The sequence below is a fragment of the Anas acuta genome, chromosome 12, assembly GCF_963932015.1.
Source record: "Anas acuta chromosome 12, bAnaAcu1.1, whole genome shotgun sequence".
Lineage (NCBI taxonomy): Eukaryota > Metazoa > Chordata > Aves > Anseriformes > Anatidae > Anas > Anas acuta.
Genome location: NC_088990.1, coordinates 4,502,425 through 4,529,460, shown reverse-complemented (window position 1 = coordinate 4,529,460; position 27,036 = coordinate 4,502,425). Strand labels below are relative to the sequence as shown.

Genomic DNA, 27,036 nt, shown 5'->3' with positions numbered 1-27,036 from the left:
TACAGCGTCCTGGGGGAGGAAACAAGTGTCAGAGGCTTCAGTATCCACGCAGACATAAGAAGTCTTGCATGCTGTGTCCAAGGGGTACCACTTGCCCCAGCAGTGGCATTTGGTGTCAGCACATCTCTCCCTCACTCTGAGATCCTACAGCAGCTTGGCCTGATCCATTACCTGCAACTCAGCGATCAGACCTGCTCAGCACACAGGAGTTAGGGCAGGATGAGAAGCCGTACCTCGAAAGGGCCCTGCTGAGGTGCAGCCAGCCCTGTGGTCCCTCTTCCATTACTGTGCTGTTGGCTGCAGGGAGGCGAGTACGGCAAGGGCGAAGATTCAGGAGGTCTGTTGGCACAAGGTGTTAAACAGAGAGGCCCCCAGGAAAGGCAACTTCGCAGGCTTTTTCTCAAGCGATCCCACCTGCCATCGCTGGGGCAGGACTTTACGCTCCTCCAAACAAATTAACAATTCATTTCCAGCCCTGACATGAAGATTAACCCTGCCAATTAATTCCTTAATCTCTTGCTGCCAACAAGACTCACAGTTGCCATGCGGATGCTTGTCCACTGGGGCCTGAAGCAGGGATGCTCTGCTAATTACCGCTGTGCCCAGGGTACGGTGTAGCTGATATTCAAACACAGTCCGACCAGACAACGCAGGGCCGTACCTCACACCTTGCCAATGTGCCAGCCGGCACCTGATGGATTCCTTGAAAACGGCACGGATCTCAGGGACTGGGGCAGCTCCTGTTGTGTGTAGGGAACATGTTGACCCATACAGGTCGCCGAGCCATGACATAGCTGCATGGCTATGGAAAATGCTTCTTGGTTGTTTCTAATGCACTAGCGTTACAAGCTGAACAGAACAGAACATTTTTGTTTCAGATGACTTGAAGACATAGTCAAACTTTCTCCTTCTGTCTATAATAAGCAACATCTTGCTTTTTGGCTCGCTGCTGGAGGGAGACGGAGCAGCCTCCTGCAAGCACAATTAGGGACTGGAGGTGTGATCTGCACCCACAGGAGCTGTGCATGAAACACAACAAAGAGGGAAAGTGATACTCAGCCACCTCAAGGGCTTTCTGTAAAGCAGCTAGGACAAATTGGGTCAATTTTCCTTTGTTTCTCTAGATTTGCCATATATAATTAAGAAGACACTGTCCATTAAGGTGCTTTGTGAAGTTAACTAATACTCAATCAAATCTATGAATAATATTGAATTAAAGGCTACAAAACGTCTCTGGACATACACAGCAGGAAATTGCAGGTGTATAAAGTAAGCAAGCAACAACAACAAAAAACAATTTAGTGCCTGTTCCAACTAGTTGGGCGGGTGGAACAAGGGAAGGTATTGCAAGGAGCACATGGGTTGTATAAACACAGCGTAAGCGGTGTTTACAGAGCTGTGTGGGGACGCAGGCAGTACCGGGTACTGGACGGGACTCTCTGCTCCGTGCAGAACTTACGTAACACTTGGTTTGGTGTTGGGGTTGTGTTTTGTTGTTGTTTTTTCACACATTTGGGTTCAGTGCTCAATTACGTACTGACCTCCCTTAGCCCAGAGAGGCCAAGGTCACCCTGGTGCAATAGCAGGCCAGGCAGAGTACAAACTAAGGTTTGAATTTCCCTGCAGATCTCTGTCTACCTGCTCCTGGCAAAGCTGGAGAAACATCTGCTGTCTGATTTGTGAAAGGGGAAACTATATTTGATGCAAAAGTTGCATCTACCTGATTGGGGCAGCCAGTCCAAAGCCCCACCAGTGACTATTTCAGGTGTCATTCTAGGGAGGTATTTTACTCTTCAGCAGAGCCTTTATTTAAGGCATGTGGCAAAACCAAGTGAGATCTGAAGACCAAAAAAATCATAACCACAGATCCCTACTCACTTAATGGAGGCGCCTTCAATGCCAGCGTCAATGCCAATGTCACAGGAGAACATCGTCTTGTTTCCTCAGGCTTTATTTCTAGAGGATTGGTCAGAAGGACAAAAAGCTTGCATCACCTTCTGCAAGGCTGCTGCCTGTAACGTGGTGGTTTTGTGCAGGACTCCTGAGCCGCCCTCGTTGGTTCTTGGTGGTGTTTCCTTCAGGAAGCCACGTGGGACCGACTCTCACTAGGATGTGAGGCTGGCGGTGTTGTAGGGGTTAATTTGCTGCTCTCTGCAGGATCATTTGGCAATTCCTCCTTTTCTGAAGTCTTCACACTTTCTTCTAGGAGCTCATACTATAAATAGCTCTTGGATGGGTGCCAGGTATGTATTTTTTTTTTCCCAACACTGCACTATCAAACGTGTCATACAACAGAGGGTACTGGCACGAGGGAAAGGATGTAATGCTTCAGCTACGTGCTGCGGGAGCTGGTAGGGAAGCCCCAGCAGTGACAAGAGCACCATCCTTCACTCCTGTAAACAATTTATGCTTCCTATTATTTACCAAATGCAACTTTTCCAAAGCCATACCAGATACTGCCAGAGCTCAGAGTCCTGCTGAAGCCGTGCACATAGATTTTGTCCCCCCGGGCTCAGAAGAGCCGATACATCACCCCCAAACACCTTGGTGCGCATCGCAGCCGGATCCTCCTGCCCCACTCCAACCCCTGCCTCTAGCACAGCGCAGCTCCCCGCAAATCCACCTCCACTGCTGTGCTGATCCTCCTTGACCAGCAGCTGCAGCAGTCGTTTCCATCTCCCATCATTAAGCCTTCTGTTTGATCACAGCCAGGCAGCCCTTCTGCGGAGCTGGCAAACACAATCCAGGCATGACGGGAAAACGACTTGAAGGCTGTTTAGGGAGGATTCCCGTGCCTGTCACAGTTCACAGTTCAAGGGGATCCCCGTGTCTGCCTGCAGCCCACACTGCTGGATACACAAGAAAACCTTGCTTTGGGAGGGGAAAGTCAGAAGAGAAAACAGCCTGGCGAGAAGTTCAGCAACATCAGCATTGATCTGGGATGTTTTCATTTAGCGCAGGATGGCATCTGGGGACAGGCCAGGCTTGGTTCTCCACCACCCCCTGCACCCTTTCCATTCATTTACGGTGGTGCCACTTTGCCTGGGTGCAAACCACGGCCCGTGGCCCTGGCAGCAGCCAGCCCTCCAGCCCTCCCTCCCACTCCTTCAATCCTATCTTCACAGCTCCCTTCTCCCCAAACAGCTGCACGCCAGCCACTGCTCTTGGCTACGTCACTGCCACAAACCCCGAGTGAAAGAGCAGCTATTCTCTTGCCAGCCCTCAGCTGTTCAGTGCTTCCCTTCCTCCCCACACTGAAATGTATTGCTCTTAAATCCCTGCACAGAGCAGGGGGCGGCAAACGAGCAGGATGCAGGCAGGGAACAAGGCTTCCTGTGCTCGCAGCACAAGCACTCGCTGGCACAGCTCTCCGTGCCAGCTCCACGCGTTGGAGCCAACGGCTGAATGAAATTAATAAGGCTGGGTCCCAGCCCCTGCTACGCTAAGTGAGAAGCAATCTTGCCACGGCTGGCACGCGTTCCTGGCTCGATGGCAGCCGGGGCTGGCAGGAGGCATTGCGGGATGCCAGGAGATGCCCCTGCTCGGGTGAGCCCCGGCAGCAGCCGGGCAGCCCTTCTGCCTGGGCTCTGGCACCGGGACACGCGGCTCGCACGCCGCGGTGACTGCTGCTGTGCCAACACTTGTTTGAGTAATGCTATCCAAGCTGACGCCCGCAGAGATGTTTGCATTTTGCTCCCATGCACCTCAGGAGTGTTGTAATTGATCTCCCAGCCTGGGATTTTCCCCAAATCCTTCGTGGTTTTGTAGCCTCACTTCCAGTAGGAGTTTTGCTCCCTTTTAACAGACTTCAGAGCAGCAATGCGTCACTTCTGTTCTCCAGAAGAGCTCGGGCTCTCTGGGCTTTACAAACCCAGATGCCGGTTTTCCTCCTCTCATCCAGCCCCTTGGCAATGTAACGCAGCTAATTTACAAGAAAACCTGCTGCAGACATTGTCGGCTTTCTGCATGGAAACTCCCAGTTCCTTTTGCTGTTCCTGGCTCAGGAACACTTGCGGTTTCTGGCACAGCCCTCCCAGGTACGAAACCCGTACGGCTGCTGAATCATGAGCCGTGCGGGGACTGACGCAAGGCGCCGCGCAGCCAACTTTCCGAGGTGGCCTTTGGCTGGAGAATTCACAGGGAGGCAGGAGGGGGGAGCACCAAAACCCTCTGTGGGGCTGTGGGGGCAGAGGAGTGGGCTACGGGCCAGCAGTAGCCGGGAAGAGGTGGCCCCAGAGGGAGGGAGAGGGCTGCGAGGTTCGTGCGGCTCGGCCTGTCGGGGCTGGGCTGCTCTTGCTCTGTGTGATGGGTCTGGCTGGGGGAAGCAGGAACAGGAATCAGCTGGGGGAAAGAGCAGAGAAGATGCCACCCCGACTGCCCCACCTACACACGTGACATCCCGTTTTGTCACCCCACTCGCCCACCAGGGCACTCCTAGCAAATTATTAAGGAATATAAATAGAAACATTGTCTAAGAATGAAACAGCGAGCAATGGTTGGTCGTAGAGCAAGGACACACTGGAAGGGATTTGTTTTTCTGTGCTGGCTCTCTAACAACCCAAAGGAGCCACGCTGTGGCAAGCACCTGAAATCAACAGCTGGAAGTCAGAGCTGCTTCTCCTGAGTGTCTTTTAAAGCAGAAAGGAAAAGAAAATGCTGCAGACAACCTCTGCCACTGCTGGCTGGTAAGAAAACACACTGAGCAGCTCCAGTTCGGAGGAACACACTGAGATGCTCTCCAGCACGAGCAGGGCTGCTGCCTTTTGAGAGGAGAGGTGTGATACAAACTGAGCAGCACCAGAAGAATTTCCTGGCCACAGAGCTGGAAATAGACCACAGCTAGGTGGTGGGGCTGGCATCGGTGTGAGCAGGCAGCCCAGCCAACTCACGCAGCCTTAGTCACAGCAACAGCAGTCACGGCCCTGTTGTACCAAGCCCAGCGTTCCTTAGGTGCTGCCCTGTCATCCATGTGAGTAATAACAACAACAATTAATGCTTCAAACATGAACAAGTCTGTCCTGCTCTTCTAAAAGGAAAAATATCGCTGCCCTTATTTGAAGGATGGGAACCCGAGATAAGCAAAGAGGATGACCTAATCACTGTTATTCTCTGGAGCAGGCGATCACTTAGGGTGTTTTGGTGCTTGGTTAATTTAGGTAATTATTTTTGTGATCCGCCCATAAGTAGAACAACAGAGACAAAGATTTGGAAATGGAGAACAGGCGTAAGATTGTGCTGCTGTGTAGGCTACCGAATGCTCTTCTCATTACCTGAGACATGAGGGAACAGACACAGGAGCTTTGGGGAAGAAAAGCAGAATACAATAGGTGAACACCCCCTGGCTCAGATCTTGGCTCCAGACCTTGCAAGCACCACAACATTCACGCACCCTGCCCTAAAGCTCTTGGTGTCAGGGACAGACACGATAAGGGGCAGTGATTTTAGCAGCTCTCTGTCCTTCTCATAAGCCTGCCCTGGAAAACTCTCCAAATACAGCTTACTGATCGATCCTCGTTACCTTGTCCTGCTCTGCACCAAATTCACTGTGTGCAGTCTGCAACCACTTTTACCCATCTCATGGTTCTCTCTATGAGGTGGTAAATTCTTTTGCTCCTGGCCTCAGACACCCAGGTTCAATCCCTTTATAAAAGCCAGGGTTTAAGCCTTTATACCCAAAACCTCCAAACACTTGAACAGCACTACAGTAATCCTCCTAACACGTATCCATCAATCCTAGGGTCAGCTCACAATCCCAATATAGCAGTTGTAACTTCTCGTGGCCCACGAGGAAGTCAGGGAATTCCTACAGCCCTGTCCTGCTCACTGGCTGCTGAGAGGGACAAGGACAGGTCACCAGCTTCTGAGCAGTGCAGGAACCATTTCACCCCGTGCCTACCTCCGTCACGTTTCTGTGACTGAAGCCAAGCTAGAGAAAAGTGGCGTTAACGAGGCACTCATAAAGCTCCTGACTTAAACCAACTTACTGGGGACTTTGCCGGAAAGGAACCTATCCGCCTTCCCAGATCCTAAATCCGGTCAGAGTGACGAGGCGCAGCTCGTAGGAATTTGTCACACAGGCAGTTTCATCCCCGTGCTAAGCACAGCTGCCCTCAGAGGTCACGGCAGAGACCTTTGACGCTGGCATATGACAGATGGAGACAGGCAGCTTGCGGGACGATCCACCCTTCCCCAGCCTGCACACCTCCGCCCTCGCTTCAGACCTGTGTTGTGCAGGCAGGCTGAGAGCTGCTGGTGCATCAGAACGGGTGACACAAGCAGCAGGACGACTTCGCATGCCACTCCAAGCTCTGTGCAACCCTACCCGGGAGCTGTCAAAGCTGTTGGATTTTGCAAAAGAGTTTGCAAAGCTGCGAGAGGCCTTTGAGATCACAGCCCTTGAAAAAATCACTCCCAAACGTCTCTGGTTTTTGTTTGCTGACAAAAAAAGCCAAGTAGAATACCACCACTGTCAGCCACACACATCGAACGTGGAAGAAGCAGGCTGTTTTCTTCATCCTCCTGCCCTGCTAGGCAAATTCACTGAAGTTCAGGAGATCATGTGCTTTTATGCAGGTTGGGGCCGGTGGACAGAGCGAGGGAGGATGGAGGAATTTCAGGTCTCGGTTTGGACATGCAGTCCAGCAATGCCAAGTAAAGAAATCTCAGTGGGTTTGAGCAACAAACAGATCTGACAAGGAGCCACGAGAAAGGGGAAGCTCAAAGGGAATCGGGAACGCATCCAAACTCCATCAGACTCAAGCAGGTCTTTTCCAGGATCCAACAAGTCAAATCACTGGTCCCAAAGCTATTCTTACCCCGACCCTTGTCTCATTATGTTGTCAGCACTGTGATTTGCCCCGCTGTGCCTTTCCTGAGCCAGCTGCTCTGAAGGAAAGGTAGGTGGTAATGACTACGTCTGTCTGCAACATCCTTCCAGGCTCAGGAGCCCACGAGTCTGGCATATGCCCAGCCTAACCCAATTCCCAGGAACTACCAACCTCACCTAATTCCCAGGAAGGAGCTTCTGATGGAACGTCAGCATCCTTCCACCGAACTCAGTTCCTTTAACTGGGGACAGACTACAATGCATCAGCAAGGACTTGGACAGCAGGGAGAACCTCTCTTTGTAAAGGAGAGAGCAATGATATTCCAGCCCCAAAACCATCCCAGTCCCCACCTTGACACTCTGTTCTCAGCTATATCTGGTAACTGATTTAACTAACTTCCATCATGTACGTTAGAAGCAGCACATTTCTTTGGATTTCTATTTCAAAGTGCATTCAGAAATTAGCCATTAATTGCAGAACTGGTGATAAAGGGATCAAGAGAATCCTGCCAGCAGCAAGACAAAGTATTAATTCAGTGCATCAGCAGTTCCCACCGCATTGCATCACACTGCTCGCAGCCTGCAGAGGCCCCTTTTCTCCCCAGCAGCTCCTGGCCTGCAGCAGACCTCTTTGCTCAGCTCCTGCACTCAGTTTGGCACAGTGGGAAGCTGTTAATCATCTCTGCTCTGCACACACATGACCTGGCTGGCCTCGCTTTGGAGACCAACCGAATCAAGCCGGTTTTATTTCACCACGTAAGTGATATAAAAGAGCAGCCCTGTGCAGCAAAGGGCTGATGGATCAGATTGAAATAGCAAACTAATGCTGGTCTATCCAGGCCGCTAAGAATCAGAAATCAGATTAGGGAGAAGTCACTTACTGCACTGTCCTCCACGCACGCATTACTCAGGGGATGTAATGGACGTGGAAGGCCCATTAGAAGTGAAACAACGCTAAAACGCAGGGCGAAGCCTCCAGTGAGGCACATCGTGTACAGGGTACACTGTTGGGCAAGGGCTGAGAGCAGCAATCTTTAATTACCTTCAAACACGACGCCTTCATTACTCGCTTCAACTGCTGCATCAGGCCAGGCTGCAACACTGTGCTGCACAAAGATGGAGCTGAAGAAGACTCAGTACAGGTGGCCAGGAAGGAGTGGGCTTTCTTGAAAATGAAGTACATCTTGAAAACAAAACAGATTTTTCTTATGGTTTAAAAGAACATGGACATTTTCCTCCACTTCTGCAGAATTTGGATCATTTAACTCCTCATTTGAAGATCATCTTGATCTTGTCAATGAAGAGAAGCAAGGATGTACCCTAAAAATGTGTTGTTAAATTTATAGCACATTGTCCATGAGACAGGAGCTACCTGTATGTCTTATTTTTGTACAGCACCTTGCACATGGGGTTCTGATCCCTAACACAGAATAATTCCGAGGTCTCAAATACAGTGGGCAGAATCTGTCCCTACATGGAAACACTGTTCTTAAGCTGAAACTGTTCTTGGATGTGACCATCCAAATGAAAACAACTCTGTTTTCAGGCAGATCAAGGGGTAAAGTTTGCTGCAATGGAAACTGGGCTGGACAGAGTGAGAAGTGTCTGAGGCAGCTATTTGGGTGTTAAGAGCAGTGACCAGAGCCATAAATTCAATGGGAACCTACAAAAGCAGGAGCTGATCTGAGTCAAAAAGGTTTGTAAGACTTCTGCAGCTGCAGCCCACAGCTAACGTGACTCTGCTCCCATCCTGCCAGCCAGGACACTCCTCTCCATGGCTCAGAGGCGTGAGCACTACCCACAGCTCTCTGTTCAGAAACTGGCTCGCTGGGCTCACTGTGGAAGGACCTTTGCAGTGCCCTTGTTTGAAAAGAAAACCAAAAGCCCGATGTTCACTGATGGCATGTTGACCCGCCCCAGCTGACAGTATCAGAAGCACCCAGGGAGCTGGCATATTAGAGGGTCTGGAGCAATCTCAGCTTTCAGGCTTTGGTAAGCATTGGGAGAAACACTGACTCCCAGCCAAAACCAACAGTGCTCACTGTACATGAATAGTTGATTTAAAAAATAATAATAAATAAAAGAACTGTCAAAGATCTTCCTTTCCTATCAACCATACATCTTGGGGTACCATAAAGCTGATGACTGGAGGGAATAAAGCAGAATTCTTGATCAAAATCCAATCCTATTCTTTTCCAGCTTGTGGAACAGAGACAAAGCAGCGTTGAAGTGTCTATCATTTACCACTGACCTTTGAACAGAAATTTTCTGACAGCCCTTGTTTGTGTTCCCATCGGCGATGGGCTGTTGCACAGATTGCCGGCTGTGTGCTGCGAACGCAGCGAGGCATATGGGAGCCCACAGAGGTTTCGGGTTTTGCAGTCATCCGAATCCTAAGGTAGTTTAAATATCGTTTAACTGTCTACCATGGTGATGCTTTGAGAGTCACACAATCCAGCAGAGAAGGCAAATACTGCACAGGCTGAAGTGGTGACTGCTGGGTGCAAAGCAAAGCAGTCCAGTCCCCTCTGGTCCCACAGAGCTTAAAATGTGAACCCGGCAGGATTCATTCCCCCAGTGGAAGATTAAAGAGTCAACGGTGCTTCCTGCAAGTGACAAACACACTTCTGAAAAACAAGAAATGCACCTCGAGTAATTAAAATCAAATATTATTAATCACAGTCAGCTGAAATCACAAGGACCCGACAGCAGTGTAATGAACAGCGAGTCTTGCAGGAAATCTGACGGGGTTAAAGTGTTAAGCATTTTCTAACTGGCTGACGCAACTGAGAAAAAAAATTGAAAAGATGTGAAATTTAGAAATAATACTGCTGAAAAAAAAGTTGTTTGGAATTTAAACACAATTTTGCCAAGGATTTGCTCAAATATAATCCTAGAGAAGTCCTTAATTATGTGATAAACTCCATTAAATAGTTTTAATCGTTGTTAATATACCCTCTTTTTATGTTAAATTATGACTTAAAATAAAAATAAGCCCCCAATTTTGTGCAACTTTACAAAATTCTGCTGGAAGCCAACAGCAACATTTCAACCTCCTGCCCAGTGCCACTTGGTCACAGTTTCACACGGCTGCTCCTAACGATCTGCCAGGCGAGGCTGCAGCAACTCAAGGCTGTGAAACAAAAGAACTTGTAAAAGCAGGAAAAAAATGTGATTTTCATGGTAAAAAAAAAAAAAAAAAAAAAAAAAAAACCTGCTAGTGGTCATGGCTTGAGGATGCCCCACTCATCCACTCATTCAGCCAGCCCGTGCGGGGCCACATCCCAGCCGGGCTCTCAGCCAGTCCCATGGCAGGGCCAGGCTCCGTGCTGCCTGGCCCCACAGCTCGGGGGATTTGGTCCAGCCCTGGCTGTGCCTCCTGCAGTGCTCGGTGCTGCAGGCACTCCAAGTGAAAGAGGAACCAGAGATGGTTTTCGGAGAAAAAGATTTCCTTTCTGCAAGTCACGTCTGTGAGGGTTAGGTCAGCCCACACAACGTGTCCCTGGCAGATATCTCGGCAGCCCCACGAGGCTGCCATCTCCGTGCTGGGTGAACACAAGCCTCATTTCTGGGAAATGCAAAGTCTTCATTCCTGGAGACAGCCAGGACAACAAGAGACAACTCCCAGCAGCATGGTGTGAACCCCACCTTGCCAAGCCTGCTGACCATGCTGAGACGCAGCCCTCCCAGCCTGGGTGGCAGCCCAGAAACACGAACGTGAGTAAGCACTGCCTGTTTCTTTCCTCAGATAAAGCCTCGGATAAGAGGCTAAGATGAGTGCCCAGGTCATTGCAACTCCAAGGTCACAACACTGCAGCTGCAAAAAACTGTCTAGGACTCCTTTTTTTTCAACCTGGAAGCCCATCACAAGCTCTGCAGCTGCTACGCTGGCTATTTTCTATATTTAATTTCCTTCCCTCTCCCCCCATCTCTGAGATGTTTTCTTCAGCATCCCAAGGCATTAGCCCAACATGTTAAAGGCTGAGCTGTGTTTCTGATGAACTGTGGGTCATTTTTCATCACATCCGTGTGGCGACACAGGGCAGTTGCTCTGTGATTCGAGTCCCATTTCAGCCACGCTAATCAGTCTGAGCTGTGAAGAAACCCCCGCTCTTTCAAAACATCCACGTGGTTTCCCCCAGCAGATTACATTGCAACAGGAGGACGTGAGTTTGGATTTCTTCATGCTACGGCACTGCCTGAAAAAAAAAAAAAAAAAAAGAAAAAAAAAATTTTACAACCTTGGGGTAAGGAGGAGGGAAATGTGAAAAAAAAAATAATTGCAGCCTGAATATCAACAGAGCTCCCAGCAGATGTGAAGGTCACTGCCCAGGATGGCCACTGACCCTGGGGCTGCTTCACAGATGCTGAAGAAAAAAGAGAACAGTACGGTATCTACAAAGCCAGAAGGAGTTTTCCTTTTCCTACGTGCTGGCACCAAATGAGAGAGGCGCATACAGAACCGTGGCCGTGTTTGCAGGGAGGAGATGCTGCCCAGCTGAAGCAGCAGCCTCCCAGCAGCTCAGCTCTCCAGGGTTCTCCTCCAGGCTGCTCTGCTTTGACCTCATTTTACCTACACTGCTGCGAAGCCCCGAGCCAGCACTGAAAGGTTGCAGCCCACTTTATGGCTCGTGCCAGGTGTGCACAGCAGTGCCTGAGTGCAGATCGCTCCGGCTTGTGTTCAGGAGAGCTGACTCACCAGCCACAGTCCCAGAGAGCCCGCTGAGTTATGGACATCAGCTCCTGTTCCCGGGAGTCCCACAGCTACGGGGTTATCAGACAGACACACGATGCTCTTCTGTTTTCTTTATGGCTTTGCAGGCAGAGGCTGGTGCCGCAGGAGCAGATGTGAGCGGTAAGAACGGAGGGAAGATCCTGAGATAAGTACGTGGCCTGGTCTGGAGCATTTGATTTTCATCCATCCTAGAGCACAGCACACTGGCAAGGCAGAGTGTCCCTCAGCAATTTTTAGATGACATTTGAAACAATCCCTCCCCGCAGAGGAGAGGGGATTTTATGTTCCAAAAATGTCACTGAAATGTTCCTGCCAGTTCATCTCCTGTTTGTGATGTAGGAAGATGTCGGAGGCTAATTTCCTGACAATGCACACTAAAACGGACCAGAAAAGCAGCAGATTTCTTCTTTTCATTATGGCCATAAGAAAGGAATTTTTTAATTTTTTCTTTTGGTCATCATCCCTGTATTCCCCAATGCCAATATTTCAGAAACTCCCATTGAAAAGCCACATCCTCAGAGAGATTTGGACACTTAACTCATGCAGACATCCTTGCAGCTGAGCACCAGAAGAGCACTGCAATGCTGCTGGTTTCAGACTCTGGCAAGTCAGGAAAGAGCAAAGAGAGATGAGGGAGAAAAACCAGCCTTGAACACATTTAGTCACAAATATAATCTTTACTTGCCTGAGAAAAGTATTTAATCTTGCAAACCATGTGAGATTAGAAGTAGGCTTCCAAGGCTTTCCTTTAGGGAAAGTTGTTGACATCTAGCGCTGTTTTCCCCTGCCTACTGGAGCAGCTAACATTTTCCCAAAGCTTTCAGGACTATCAAGACAACTTTGGATTCCAAAGAATGAAAACAATCCACTTTAGGTTTCCTTTCTGCAGATGCCTGGTTCTCCAATCCTAGCGAACAACCAGACTCCTTGAAGAAGAAATGTAATCATTCGCAGGGAGCCCATGCTGAACAGATCACAATATTTGTTCTCTGATCCCGTCTCAAAGACGTCATCAAGCTTAGAGCATGCCGACTTCTCATGACTAATCTGCACAGAAATATCATCCAGGAAGCTCTTTCCAGAGAACAGGAAAGTGCAAATACTCTGCTCCGATTTCCAGCTAAACGGGCATGTGACGCCGTGTTTTAATTTTATGTTAAATGTCCTAGCCAGAAATCTCATGTGGCAGCTGGGCCTGAGGATTCTGTAATATGATAATTAAATGTCTGCCTATAAACAAAAATGTTTGTATTACAAGTGCTTTCCCATGGCATTTAACTATGCAGCATGAATCAGATGCAGGCACAGAAGCAGTTTTTCTTGGGCCTAAGCAAGTCTCCTACTCTATATCCCAAGAGGAATAGAAAGGCAACTTCTTCTGGGATCTTTTCCCAGCAGTGTTGCTCGGCACAGACCTAGCAATGATAATAACGGTATCGCTTACATTGATACAGTACATGTGTCTTTTATTCTGAAGAATTCTCAAATCACAAATCTATCTCAGGATTTGAGAGTGCTGCTGTATCACGGGTCAATTGCAACAGCAAAGCCTCCTGCAGACTTTGCAGAGTCTCTGGCTGCTCTTTTTGAAAGGAGTGCAAGGGCTGGTACCAAAACCTCTGCCATGGGGACAAAAACTCACGCCATTAAATCCAAATACTTCTAGAAGACAGCTGAGTCCAGGAATATAGGAGTCCAGGACAGAACGTGAGAAAAAGTGCCACAGCCAGCTGGAAGCAGCTGCTGAACTCAGGTGGCTGCGATATCACCTCCAGGGAGACATCCACACCGGAGACTTGATCCGGGTTGTGCTCCCTCTTCTCCTAATACACACCAGCCAAGGCCTTCACAGGAATCTTCCAGCAATTTTTCATTATCTAGGTACTGAAAGGCTGGGATAAACCTGACAGCAAAGAGCAATAACGCAGGGACCCTGGCTGCTGGCTTTGCTCTTTTACATCCACGGGCACCCTTTTGGGTGCAGCACACAGCCACCGTGGGCTGGACCCTACTAAGAAACCCTCCCCAAAACCGAGGGGCAGTGCAGGGGATCCCAAAGGCTCCGAGGTGACCCAGAAGAGCGATGTGCTAGCGCTCACGTAACCTCACACGCGAGCTAACCAAATCTGACAGACAGCAGAGCACACAACTCCAATAACCAGAGGCCTGACTCGGATCTCTCACCAGCTTACCCCAGTGCCACTGCCTTCTGCTGAAATACTGCCAAGGTTGTGCAGCTTCGGGAGAGTCCAGCTGTAATTGTGCCTACCGAAGGCAGGGCCACATTTTAAGTGAGAACAGATTTAATTAGTGCTATTTGAACATGATGAGTTGAAGAATTAGGAAAGGGGGAAAATAGAGAAAGACGGAGCTCCAACAACTATAAATTCTAATCTCCCCACTGCGAGCTTAAAAAAATGCGGGAGATTTGAGGAAGGGAAGAGAAATTACCAAAGGGAAATAATGTCTCTCCTAACAAGATAATGCAGGGTTTGGGAAATAAAACCAAATAGAAAAAGCCTGGAGTTAAGAACCCTGCTGCTTAAAAGCAGCGCTGAATTCCCATCACTGCAGGTTGTAATGGAGCGGTTCTGCTTTGCTTTGTATTTAACATTCTGCATTTCACTCCCGTTCGCGGACCTCTGCGGAAAGCCAAGTCTGGCTGTGGGATTACAGTGCGGTGGCTGATGACCACATTAGCCATCTGGTCTCTTGCAGGTCCGAGCACAAGTCCAGGTCTTTCTCAGCCAAGAGTCGTTGGCTAAATGAAGTGACATTTCTGATTTGCGTGTCAAACTGTTTCCGCTGCTGCACGCACGTGAGCGGAGCCGCAGTTTGCTGCTTGGCACGGCTGAATCGCGTTTGAGACCTGCAGGAAGAAGACTTCCAGCCGAGCCCAGCCGCCAACGGCTCACCTGGCAGGGCTGCTGCCCATGGCCCAGGCGGTGCTTGCCAAGTCCAGACAGGGCTTGTGATGGATGAAGAACACACGCAACAAGTCCAGCCACGGCTAAATGGGCTCCAACACCTGGCCGCGAGCCAGCGGAGGCAGTGCCACACGTCTCACAGCACATGGGAGGGAAGGTGATCGTGTACCTCCAGCAACGGACCCGGCTCAGTGCCTGAGCTCCCTTATTTATGGGAAGTGTGGCCTGCCCATGGCTCATGCTCCAAAGAACTGAATAGTCAATGACGTAAGCTCCAAAGGATGCCTGAAATTGGACCAAAAGAGAAAAAACTCATTCTAATAATTGGCAACAGGCAAGAACTGTTATCTGCTTTAAATCAGAGCAGAAAGGAATGAACCAGCTCCCGGCTGTGTCACAGAAATGCCTTCGGTGCCCAGGGGAGCACAGCACAGAAAGGGAAACTGCCCTGCAGAGAGCTGCCCATGTCAGAGGGACTCCTTCCTCCAGCCTCAGCCAGCTGGAAGAAACATCCGCAGAGAAACTCCAGAGGCAGCATTTCCTTTGGAGTCCAAAAGCCTTCTTCAGCGTCTGCTATAAAAACAGTTTTGAGAACCTATTCAGTGGGGCTGGTGGTAGACCCAGGGCACTGCCCAGCACCTCAGGCTGCTGCAGACAGACAGACGGACGAACGGACAGACACTGGATCACTGCCCAGCCAGCCCACAGCTCTGCGCCTGCTCTGCTGTTCCAGCTCCCAGCTCTTCCTAACTTTGAGTTGTCACAATCCTGGTCACTTCCCTCATCTTTACATCCCCAGTCCTGCACTGAACAGCTCAGCTTGCTTACACCGCACTGGGTCTGAGGGAAGGACACCCAGGGGATACCGATGAGATATGCAATGGCTCATCAGTAAAAATAAATAAATAATAAAACCATTCTGATGGTGATTTCTCCACCATCACTTTAGAAAAGCAGACCAACTACTGGTACACGCTGGACCAAGCGAGGAGTTCCCTGTGAAGCACATGTGTACACGCACTGTGGCCACGGTCCTGAGCAAGAAACCAGGCCAGCTTCCAGAGTATTTATAGGTCTTGAAAAAGAGCCAGGACACACAGATAATGCACAATTTAACACTGTGCAAAGTCACTAAGCCTCCCAGTACTGACTGCACAGCCCTGACCTGGTACCAGCACGTGAGCAGTCCACCAGACGTCAGTAGATCAGATCACGGACTCGCAGACACACTCAAATACCCCTGCAAGCCGACTGCAACCTGGAATACAAAACACGAGTTGTTGACCATGGTACGAACAAAAACGTACTTTGGAAAATATAATCATAAAATTTAATACAGGCCTTTGCAAGGAAGCCTGAAGGTAGAGGCACGAGCCTGCATTTTGCCTTGCACAAGAGCTCTTCCCTGTCCCCCCACCCCCTTTATTTCTCAGAAGGAAATATTGTACATTTTCTCATCTTCGTTTTATATTGTTTTTGACTGTTTTGAAAGAAGCCCAGTTCTTAGCCCTCCAATAGCACCACATGGTATCGCACAAGCTGAAGGCCTTCACAAACAGCCCCGGCTGTTAATGTGGATGAGGTTGGTGGTATGAATGAAAATAGTTCCTTGTACCCTTGGACTCTCTTTAGCCTGTCTGATGGAGGAGATTAAAGCAATGCAAGAGGAAGTAAAAGTTCACAAACGGATGATTTGTGAAGGGATTTCCACAGGTTAGCTTTTATTTAAAGCTTTCTCAATCATCTTATCTTGCTGGGCTTTAAAATTGGAACAGTCACCTTGGCACCTACATCCAGTCCCTGAAGTGTAGTTATAAAAATGGCTGGGGAGGCCACTCGAGTTACCAGGGCACCACCAACCATCTGCTGTGCTAATGAAGGCAGATAATCAGCGGGCAGTTGAGGCAGGCATCGCAGCCTGGCTGAAACGAGGTCTGTGCACTACAGCCCTTCTTCCAAGAGTCACAGGCATCACAATCCAGCAGATCCCCAATTTTTGGCTTCTCAGAAGGGCTTTTATAGACTTCTGGATTGTAAGATGACCTTGAAACGTGACTGAAGCACAACAGAGACAGCAATACCTACTTGGCTTTGCCGAGAGCCTCAGTTACAAGTTCCAAACCTGAATTCCCTCGTGCCCTTCCCAGCAGAGGGGCATCCCATCACACAGAACCCCACGTGCAGCAAGTCAGGGGTGGCTTTTGATGCCTGGCCAGGGCTATCAGTGCCTGGTGTTGCACTCCATTTCCCCACCCCATTCCCACGCAGGTATTTCTACAAGGTCTGACATTTCTGGGTGAAAAGTATTAGCTCCGTTCCAAGGGGTGTTACTGCTCGGGAGCTTACTTAGGCCAGTTTTCCTGAGCTCACTGGAGCTCTACCAAAGAACAACCTGACCTGAAACCTCCTACCTTGGCTGGCAAGTAAAGCTGCTAATACGGCTTCATTAAGCCAGACCCAGGACATCTGACTTCAGGCCCCCTGTTGCACCCTAAAGCCTACAAGGATCTCTGTGAACAGAACCACCCAACCCTGCATGCCAACACGAGAAGGCTCACGGGGAGCAACTTCTGTGTGGGCCATGTTAGCACTTTAAGAAGTGCTATTTGTCCTTTTTTTCCCTTAAAATCTTTACTACAGACTGAGCAAATTGCATTTCATCGCTGTCCACTACCACCTTAACAAAAACAAGTTATTTTAATTAAAAAGTGGATACAAAGCCTGAAACCCCAAGCGATGGATAGACAGGTAGACATATTGACTGAAGGCGCCTCGGCTGTTTCGGTGCTGTGCCATTTTCTGACTCTGCAGCAAAAAGCTGTCTCCTGAGTGGCAAGCAGAGAAATACGTTTGATGTCTGTAGTTATCTGCGGCTCCGATTCAAGTCATTCCAAATCATTCCCAGTCCCACACCGCAGAGATCTTCCTCTGCCACAAGGGGCTACGTGCATCCAATCTCCATGCATTTACAGTTTGTAACTGTAGCTGTCTAGTAATGCTCTACATATGGGCTTGAAAGAACATTATTGACAGCATATTGCTTAAGCCAGGTAAGAAACCACTTCTCAACCTGTTTTCAACCTCATAATTCAGCAGTGTCCAAATTAATTTTATGATAATCTCATGCATCAATAAATTCAACTCACAGGTGGCTGACAGAACCCAAGATTTTGAAAATTACGTGCATTCCCCTTCAGGGAACAGACACGGGCAGAAGCAAAGGCTTGATTGCAGCCTGTGTATTTTTAGACACGTTAATTAAATCTGCCACATCATTTTAGATAGATGGCTCTGCAACTTTAATCCCAAGGTGCTGCCTTTCAGAGGGATTCCTGCGGGAGTCAATTATATTTTGTTTGCATAGTGTTAACAGGTGGTACCTGCAACTCTAAACTCTGGGCATGGAAATGAAAATCCAAAGAGCAAATTCTGTTCACTTCGCTAAAACAAATGTAATTGCAAGCAAATATCCAAAAGCCCCACTGGGATAAATTACCTTTCTTGAACTCCTGAGAAAGACAGCGTGCCAGTCCATCCAAGGCCAACTGCTGCCAAAGCCTGGCTCCTTGCTCAAAGAAACCCACGGATCGGTTCTCCTTTTTCTCCCCAAGTCTCTCTGCCTCTGGTTTCTTCCTCAGCATTGCTCTGCTGATACCAGAGTCTTCCCTCACAGGCATGGGAGGCTGACGAATTATCTCTTTCAGCAAAATTTAGTGAGGTTAAGGAAAAATTAAAATAGAGGGGGGACAGCCCAGGCAAGGTATTTCATACACACGATTGAAGCTCAGAATGCCTTCAGCTAGAATATAGGCATTGCAACAAAGACGGCAATTAAAACAAGTATCTGTGCGTTGGCTGGGATTTTTGGAGCACCCAGCTGAGATAAAAGATCATACTCATTAATCAATCTGGTAAAAATCCCTTAATTTCAAAGGCCCTGTGACAGTGATGAAGTTATATTGCTACCAAGTACAACAGATGATCACTAGAAGCCACGTAGACGATAACCACAATAAAGGCCTGTAGGCTCGATTAGGATTGTCAGGATAATTCTGGGTTGGGTTCAGGCACTTTCAAAACAACTTGACGTGATTCATCCTGATGGCTGGACAGATTTTAGACAGACTTGACCTGAAAACGAATATCCTGTAGTCATCTCCTCTGTTTTTGAGGGAGAGATTTCCTTTCTCACTTATTTTTTCACAGATTTCTAGTGTTTAACCTGGTGGAGCCCACAGCCCAGCTGACTGAGGGAGGTCTTCTCCACTGGCACGTGGCAGCAGTTACCTTGTATGAGGATGAGCCCGTGTTTTGGTGGTTATCAACCTTGATGGGGAAACATTCCTCCCTTGTTTTCCCAGTTTGCAGCTTCTGTGCTGTATGAACACGTTGTTTACTCCTGACATTCGGCTGTTCTGGTTACTGCACACCACGCTTGTGGTTTGTTCTCCGATCAGCCGGTGAGCGCTCAGTCCAAGCTCTTAAACATTATTATTAGTCTCAATTTATGAGGTACGTATCTACGTATCTTCCACAACCACAGGTCTTCTTTACTATTGTTAGTCTCTGTCAAAAGCAATCAGTTTTCATCCTAAATTCACTGCCAAACAAGTTTGCTTGGCTGTGGAAGCCAGACTTTAAGCAGATTTCAGGAAGAATTTTTTCCATGTAGATGGAAAAAATAGATCTAAAACCTAGCAAGAGCTGATAGTACAGACATACATCCCTGTCCTACTGATTTGGAAGACCTGACTGGCAGGACAAGGCTGTTCTCTGATAAGGCGGTTGGCAAACCAGGCCAGGCGTTCTCAGAAATGAGGACAAAAAAAGACCGTGAGGTTACAGAATCTGTCCTTTGGAGGAAAAGCAATGTTGCTCTTCACCACTGAACATTTTTTTAGCGCACAGAAGTTCAGCCTGGCGCTATTATAAGTGACTCAGGCAGTGAGGCATCCACCACATCCCTTGGGAATGAATCTGGCGAAGAGTTCAGCCTAAGTTCAACCTTCTCTTAATTACACCCTTTTATCTTTGTTGTATCCTCTTTAGGTGACCATAAGAAAAATTGGTCTCCTCTTGCTGAGACAGAATGTACAATAACCCCCTTGTATTTTATTCTAAATCCTAAAATAAATCCCCCAAAGCATTATTTAATTTTAATTTTGTTGTTTACTCACAAGTATTCATTTTTGCTCACATGACCTCAAGAGACAATGAGCATAACATATTTCACAAAATGATGTCTTTGTGATATTTTCAGCACAGCAAAATACGGGACAGACCACTGCCTTTGTAGAGCCTCAACTTTCAGTCCACAAATCAATGAGACTCAACCACACCGTCCGGTGACTTGAGACAAAACTCAGCCTACAAGAAATCAATGGGAGTTTTGTTCCTGATCACAATGGAAGCAGGGTTTTTCAAATGGGCTTTGCATTAAATGGCCTTTCTGAGATTCTCTGACATCTAGAGGTGACTTAATGCTCATCAGAAACACAAGCATGAACACAATTTGCAATTTAAGGAGAAAAAGAATAGCTCCCTGAAAACTGTGCTAGGACAGGGGTTAGCGTGTGCTCGCAGGGAAGATCCTGGTCTGCCTGCAGACAAGATGCACCTCCCTCACGCTTGGTACCTAAGCATGACATCTGCTCACCATTCCCCACATGGAAATCAGATGCCTTCTAGTTCATCAGGCTTCTTCCTGGACCACACAGGTCCACCAAAAGCCACAGAGCCTCACTTGACCGTGGACCACCCAGGTGCCATGCAGTGCTTTTATGGATATGGCATTGCCGTCCCCAGCCAGGCATCAAACAGTTTCTGTGCTGCTGGCCCACTGAAACAATAGCAAGGTGACAGAAGTATGTGTGATAGCATTACTAACCTGGAGAAGCCATCCCCTCCCCAGAACTCTCTTTTACCCACCCAAAGGTTACGTAGCCTATCGGGTCCATCAGAAGGTTCCCTAGAGGTCACTCACATCAGCAAGGCATCTGGGCTGATCTGTAAATGGTGTCAAGCAAACCTTTCAGACCCAGACTGCAAACACTCCAAGAGGCTGCTTCAGGAAGGGGGGGGAGATTTGGAGCACAGGCATCATTATCTCTTCAGCTCCTTGGTAATTCTGGCAGCCTCCCTTCTTCAAGGTTTCTTTCACTAAAGGTTCCTCAGAGGTGGAGCACCTCAAACTCTCAGGTGGTTTCTGAGATGACTTAATAGGGGTACCTAGACTTGCAAAGTCACCGTCCTAAATCACCCTGGCAGCTATCACCCTGGCACTCACTCCTCTCTGCTTTAAATAACATTCCTCTAAATAATTCTTCCGTTACAGTTGATGACAAACTTAAGAAAGAAAAAAAAAAATCAACAACAACAAACAAACACACAAACAATATTCAAAGCTGACAGTGTTCAATACCAAGGCTGGATGGGGTCCTGAGCAACCTGATCCAGGGGTGGCATCCCTGCCCGTGGTAGGGGTTGGAAGCAGATGGGCTTTAAGGTCCCTTCCGACCTGAGCCATCCTATGATATGTTAAGGAGGCAGCTTTTGAAACAACAAATGGAAGAAGTTACTGTCCTGATGAGAATATGAAAAAAGGAAACAGTGAGAACTGTAAATACTATAGGTTTGCTCCCCCCTTTTCCCACCACATTAATAATGTTGGGATTAATGTCCACAAATCTGTGTATTTCAAATGCCTGAGAACAAGGGGAATTGTAAAGCTGACCCATTCTTTTGCCAAGTCTTTGAATTCTTCATTATGCCTCCAACAGCTTATGAGAAATGTAAAATAAAGCTCTAGATGGTAAACTCAATTCTATTTTTTCCAGCATTCAACTCAATTCAAAGCATAAAAACAAAGCACAGGGTGGCATTTTCCCCTTTTGTAAAGGTACCCATCTTTTCCTCTAAAACAACAGCAAAAGAAAGCCTTTTATTTCTGCTGCCTTGCTCTCCGCCTGGGAAGTAAAGGCGCGGTGCCATTGTCCCATTAAACAGCGTGTCCACCTGCTCAGATAAGGCAGGCTCGCCTCTTGAATTTGCATGTGAAAATTACCCTGCTTCAGCACTGGAAATTATGCTTGTAGGTGTAAAGAGAGTAGCTTTTCTTCTTTGAAGTTCGCAAGGCAGCCACAATGAAGGCAGGAATTAACTCAGTACTGATTACCAGCTCTTGGTCTCCTCCGCATCAGACTTTTGAACACAGAACAGAAACACGCCGACCAGCCAGGTTACATTTCTTTTTGTGATCCCAAGCCCTCAAAGAGAGGAGACGAAAGCTGTATTTGTTCCTGGAGCCCACCCTTTCCTCTGAGCTGTCTGTTACTGACTCAGGCTCGTGTTGGAAAAAACACATCTTCAGAAAAGTCCCAACATCAAACAGAAGAGATTTTACAGGTACACATAGCGAGGCTCTGTGAAGTGCTGCTTCCCAACAAAAGCACGACCAGGGGAATGCACTGGAATATTTTGATAGTAAGAGGGGCACTCACATTGGTCTGTGGGCTGCTATCAAATAAGGGCTAACTTTCTTTTTTTATTTTTATTATTTTTTCTAACTGCCCCCTGCTTAGCACCACAAAATTCTGACTTGGATCCTCTACCAGGAAATCCCATCAGCATGCACTTCACTCCATCTTCATTCAACCGAGCACATAAACAAACAAACAATCTCACGCTTCAGACGCAGTGTAAGCCATACCAAAAAGGGGAAGCAGTGCCAAAACCGAACCTAAATCCACCATCTCTGGAGCAAAAGGCATCAGCCTACAAATGCAGAGCAGCTCGGGCCAGCAGTGAGGAGAGGGAAACGTCCCAAGGCTGCTGTTCAGATGCCCTCTCATGGGGCAGAGCCGTAAGGTGGAGCTGCAGAGGTTTGTGCAGACCCTGCTGGCCCCCCCCTAGCCCAACACAAGCTGTTCCGTAAGAGACTTAATATAAAGAGTCCTGGCCAGGCTAAAGAAAGAAAAACTAAAACCATGCAGAGGGAAAATTAAATTATTCCTTGATATTTTAATAATGTTCACGAAAGACAGCTTATTGGGTCAGTACTTCTGTATCCATCTCAGTTTATGAAATTAAAACCTTTGCAAGATTTAATAACTAGCAAAAAAAAAAAAAAAAAAAAAGACTTGGGGGGAAGATATCCCTCCAGCCTATAATTTTGCTTTTTTCATTATTATAATTTCCTTAAGCTACAGAGGAAGAATATAATAAAGTAGATAATTCTGTAGCTTGAAGCATGTGCTCAGGAGTCCAGCCCCTTCGATAAACCCCAAACTCCCTAACCGTATGTAGCACAGAAGTTTTGGAAACGTAGTAATTGGAGCCAGATAAGCCAAACAAATGAGAAATGTGCTGAAACGTTGCCCAAAATCTGGAAAGAAGTAGCAATCACACTTCATTTTGCTGAGAGTTTCAAAGAAGTCGCCATCACTTCCCTACTCTGCTTTAAGCTCCCACCTCTGTTTCCCTCCACAGGACCAGCTCAGGAGCTCACGGCACCTTCTAGGTCACCCCATCTCATCCCCTGGCGTCACCACCAGCTGTGCCCTATCTCTCCTGCCATAAACAGACCCCTCGCTGCCTTCTGCCTTGCTCAGCGTTTGCTCTCATCTGTCACAACACTCCCTGTGAAGGCTGGTCCTGGATATCACGCTCTGAAGATCAGCCGGCCACCCACTGGCAGCCCACCTTTCTTCTCGGTCATTATTTGCCTATTTGTTCTCGTGTTTACCTTTGACATGCTCTCAGCAGCAATCAGAGCCAGCCCAAGTGCTGATGGGCTGGATGAGAGGAGCTCTTTTGATCTCCCCAAGCCGGCCTGGCCTTTCCTGCCAGATAAGGACACCGAGGGCTGCACCGGGATGGCTGTGCAGTATCTCCCCGTGTGCCTGGGCCAGATGTTTGATGCTGTTACAGCCCCCAGCTACACAGGCAGGATATTTGGGTCATGGATTTGTAGAGGCTTAAGACCCTTTTCTTGTCCTGGGTCTGTTCTCTAAGTTAGTGCCCACCTATCACCGGCAATCTCCCGGCAGAGTGCAGAAGGAGGAGGTCAAATTGAACCAGGGGCTGATAACCGAGCACAGGACTGCGATAAGTCACGGAGAAAAGAACCTTAATACGCAGGCTGAGCATCCAGCTTAAAATCCACACTGACACCTACTGAAATCCTGACAGCAGGCAGCCTTTTCCCTTTGCTTGCAGAATGGCATGCGTTCAGATAGCTCTCAAGGCCAAAATTCACTTCTTCAGATTGGCTAATTTGAGTTGGCCCATTAAGTATTCCTGAAACAGTCTTAGATAGTCAATTGTAATCTAGAAATGTTCTGTAGATAGGGCTCCAGCAGGAATCCTTGAAATAAACCACAGTAAAAAGAGAAAATGATAGTCCATAATAGAATCACTCCATTCAACATAATAGAAAATAAAGCATAATCAGGGATTTGAAGAGCGACACACTGTAACTAGGCGCTACGCATTACTCATTCTCTTCAAATGATCAAAATTGCCAGGATTTTCTCATGTCTAGAGACCAAACAACCCCATAAAGAAACTGCTGAATATCAAGAGGAAGATTTTTCTCTACCAAGAAAAACCCTTTGGTGGCATTAACGTCTCACAGTCTGCCTCTTAAAGGCTGCAGACAATATTCAAAGGAACAATTTTAGATTCGACGATAGCCACGAGTGAGTCCCATTACACCTCTAAGCCGGCTTCCCAGCCTCCGGACCTCGCCGAACGATCATTTCTAGAACATAAGAGAATGAGGAACATTAAGCTCAAAGTGAGAGTAAATCTACCTGATGCATTGTTAAACTTGTCAAGCCTTTGTGACAAATTGCCAGTGCCTAACCTACAGCACGAGTCGCCATTGTCGGAGACGAGTGGTTGTTGCTCAGCCTCCCTGCCTCCAGCACAGCACACACATAAATCTTGTTAGCGAACTACGCATAACTAATGCTTTGTGTAAGCAGTTGTGTGTGTGATTTGAGCACCCAGGAATTCACCCTTCCGAAACAAACTGCCTTTCCTGGGTACTGCTGGTAGCTACTTAGTCAAGCCAGTAGTCGCTGCGCAGCCTTGGGATGCCAGCTCTGAAGCCGAATTCCCCCGATGTCACGATGTGACCCCGTGTAAGGAAATACAAGAAGAGGTCTCATTATTCCTAAATGCTTCATGCTCCAGGCTCTGGAGGTTTATGGTTATTGTGCAGAACAGTCAGACCTTGATGTGTTCACCTGGGAGAAAGCTTACAAAGGTCTGGTGTTCCCAAGAACGTATTTAAAGCTGGGTGTGAAAGAAGCAGCAATGTCATCTTCCCTCCTGACGAATCCCCCCTCCTCCTGAGAGCAAATCAAACACACATCTGGTGAGTTTCTCAGCATCAGTCACCGTGTACGAGCCAGCCATCAGGGTTCCCATAACATACAGAACTGTAAGCAGTCAGCAGCAGAGGATAGAAGAAGGCCTGTGATATTATGAGCTCTGATATTAGCCACGAGAACCTGCAGGATTTGCTGTCAGAGCTGAGTGAGAGCTAACCTGATCTTCCTGCTGCACGGATGCTCCAGGAGATTAAGCCATCAGCACAACCTCACGGTTCCTTCCTACCGCAATAAATATTTCTGCAGCACATGTGAAAACTGGCACAGTAGACACTTTACCATATTATTAGAGAAAAGCTTGAGGGGTTTCTAGTTCCTGTGGGTCCTGCCAAAACTGAGAAGAACACACAATGTGCAAGCCAAACACGTACTTCTACCTGAGCTTTGCCATTTGCAGCACCAGCCACTGAATGTCCATCTAACCATCTTTTAATCACGCCTGCCTGGCTCACCTTGTCTAACCCCCACTGTAAAGCAGTCTGGCTTTTCTTTACCCCCAGATCTGGGCATCTCACAATCTTTAACACACAAATTCTCACCACACCTCCATAGGGCAGGGAAATGCTGCTTTGCAAACAAGAAAAAGAGGCCCAGAGATCTTCAGTTCCCAACTCCCACCAAAATCTAAGTTTACCCATGCAGATCTGCCAAAGGGCAAGAAGAAAATCCGGAAAGCGAATTTCTTTTAATTCCCTCAGCTAGTGCCCAAGCAAGGGCCTATTCTTGCTCCCATCTGGAAAACAGAATGGATTATTTGAATCCATCCATGCAAAGTTGCATTAATTTTCCATAAGGTCAGAAGCTGACAACAAAACGAAGCTGAAAAACCCTAAAGCTGGTCCTCTGCTGGCCCTCTGTCCCCCTTGGTGCCATGGAGTCCCCCCTGCTCTGCCTGCGCCGTGACACCTGACAGGCCCAGAACCCCCCTTTGCAATTTAGCTCGAGAAGGGGATGTTCGTGTTTTACATCAGCCTGTCGAAATTAATCCACGCTTCCCCATCCTTCTAACGTGTTACACAGCTCTTCGATTGATACGCTCCTCCCTGGGAGGGAGCAGGTACATGTTCCGAGTTCCGCTTCGCTGTGTGCCATTGTGCAGGGAAACCGGAGCCTGTCACCCTCTTGTCATGTTAAGAGAATAATATAATTTAATCTTTACAGGCAGTTTAAATGAAGCCGCTCTAGCCTGAAATAGATACATGGGTGTACAACACGCAAAAGGCAGATCCTTCGATAAACACCTTACCTCTGCCTCTGTCGCAGCCGGGGACGTCAAAGGTGGCCAGGGTCGTGTGCCCCCAGCTCAGATAGCTGTCACAGCACAGAGGGGAACAAACCACGGGGTCTTTGTGCCACTTCTGGAGGTCAAACAGACTGGCCCGCAGGTTCCCCTTTCTAATGCTTTTCCTTTAGTAGAGCAGATGGAAGCTTTGCTGCTCGAGATCTCCTTCAGGCCAGCACCACGCAGAGGGGCGCTCACAGTACGGCTCCCTTCCTGCTGCATCACCCACAAGGGATCATTCCCTGCCCTCCACGATCTCACACAACATTTTCCACCCTCACAATTCTTCCTGCACACAATACCTGCCGTCACAAACTCTTCCCATTAGAGTCCTACCACTCGTTTAACCACAGGAGAGACGTTGGGCTCTGCTCTTGTCACTCAGGAACTCCTCATTCCAGTCTTGTAGGATCGCGTGCTCCCTGCTTTTTTGAGCTGGGAACAAGGAACACAGCTTAACTGCGGGGGCAGGAACACTCTCAGCACCCACTCATTTGTATTACAGAAATAAAAGGCATAAAATACTAGTCAATGGGAATTTGGACCACTAACTAACAGAAAGATTAAGTTCATACCCAAGCTATGGCCTTTCGTATATATAAAATGAGCTGAGCAATCCACCTTTTGCAGCCCCGTGCCTATAACACAGACACAATTCCTGTTGGTATAAGCACCTACACCTTCCACAGAAGCCAGGGATGACATCTCAGGGCAGGCACAGGCACCAGGAAAAGAGCACTGCTTGTTTTCACCCACCTGTGCAGCCGTGTGCCTCAGAGATGCTCTGAAAGATCCCTGGGGTGGCGTGACGGCCACACCGGGCAGTTTTGGGTTCCCAGCAGGGAACTGGGATGTTGCAGAGCCGGGGA

At 48.0% G+C, this 27,036-nt stretch overlaps 1 protein-coding gene across 24 annotated transcripts in view; it reads right to left on the bottom strand.

Annotated features, from left to right (window-relative positions):
- LOC137863007 (protein FAM169B-like) overlaps window positions 1-27,036 on the bottom strand; it is a 262,188-nt gene that overhangs the window by 60,181 nt on the left and 174,971 nt on the right. For 17 of the 24 annotated variants that reach the window (XR_011100644.1, XR_011100621.1, XR_011100632.1 and 14 more), the window contains 4 exons: window positions 10,475-11,025; window positions 9,880-9,959; window positions 9,078-9,432; window positions 7,869-8,009 (listed from right to left, as the gene is read on the bottom strand). The exons of 1 other annotated variant lie outside the window; for it this stretch is intronic. The gene's annotated coding sequence lies outside the window, so the exon portion shown is untranslated. Of the gene's footprint in view, window positions 1-233; window positions 4,316-7,868; window positions 8,010-9,077; window positions 9,433-9,879; window positions 9,960-10,474; window positions 11,026-27,036 lie in introns of all 24 variants that reach the window. 6 more of the 24 variants (XR_011100626.1, XR_011100624.1, XR_011100636.1 and 3 more) reach the window with 6 other exon arrangements.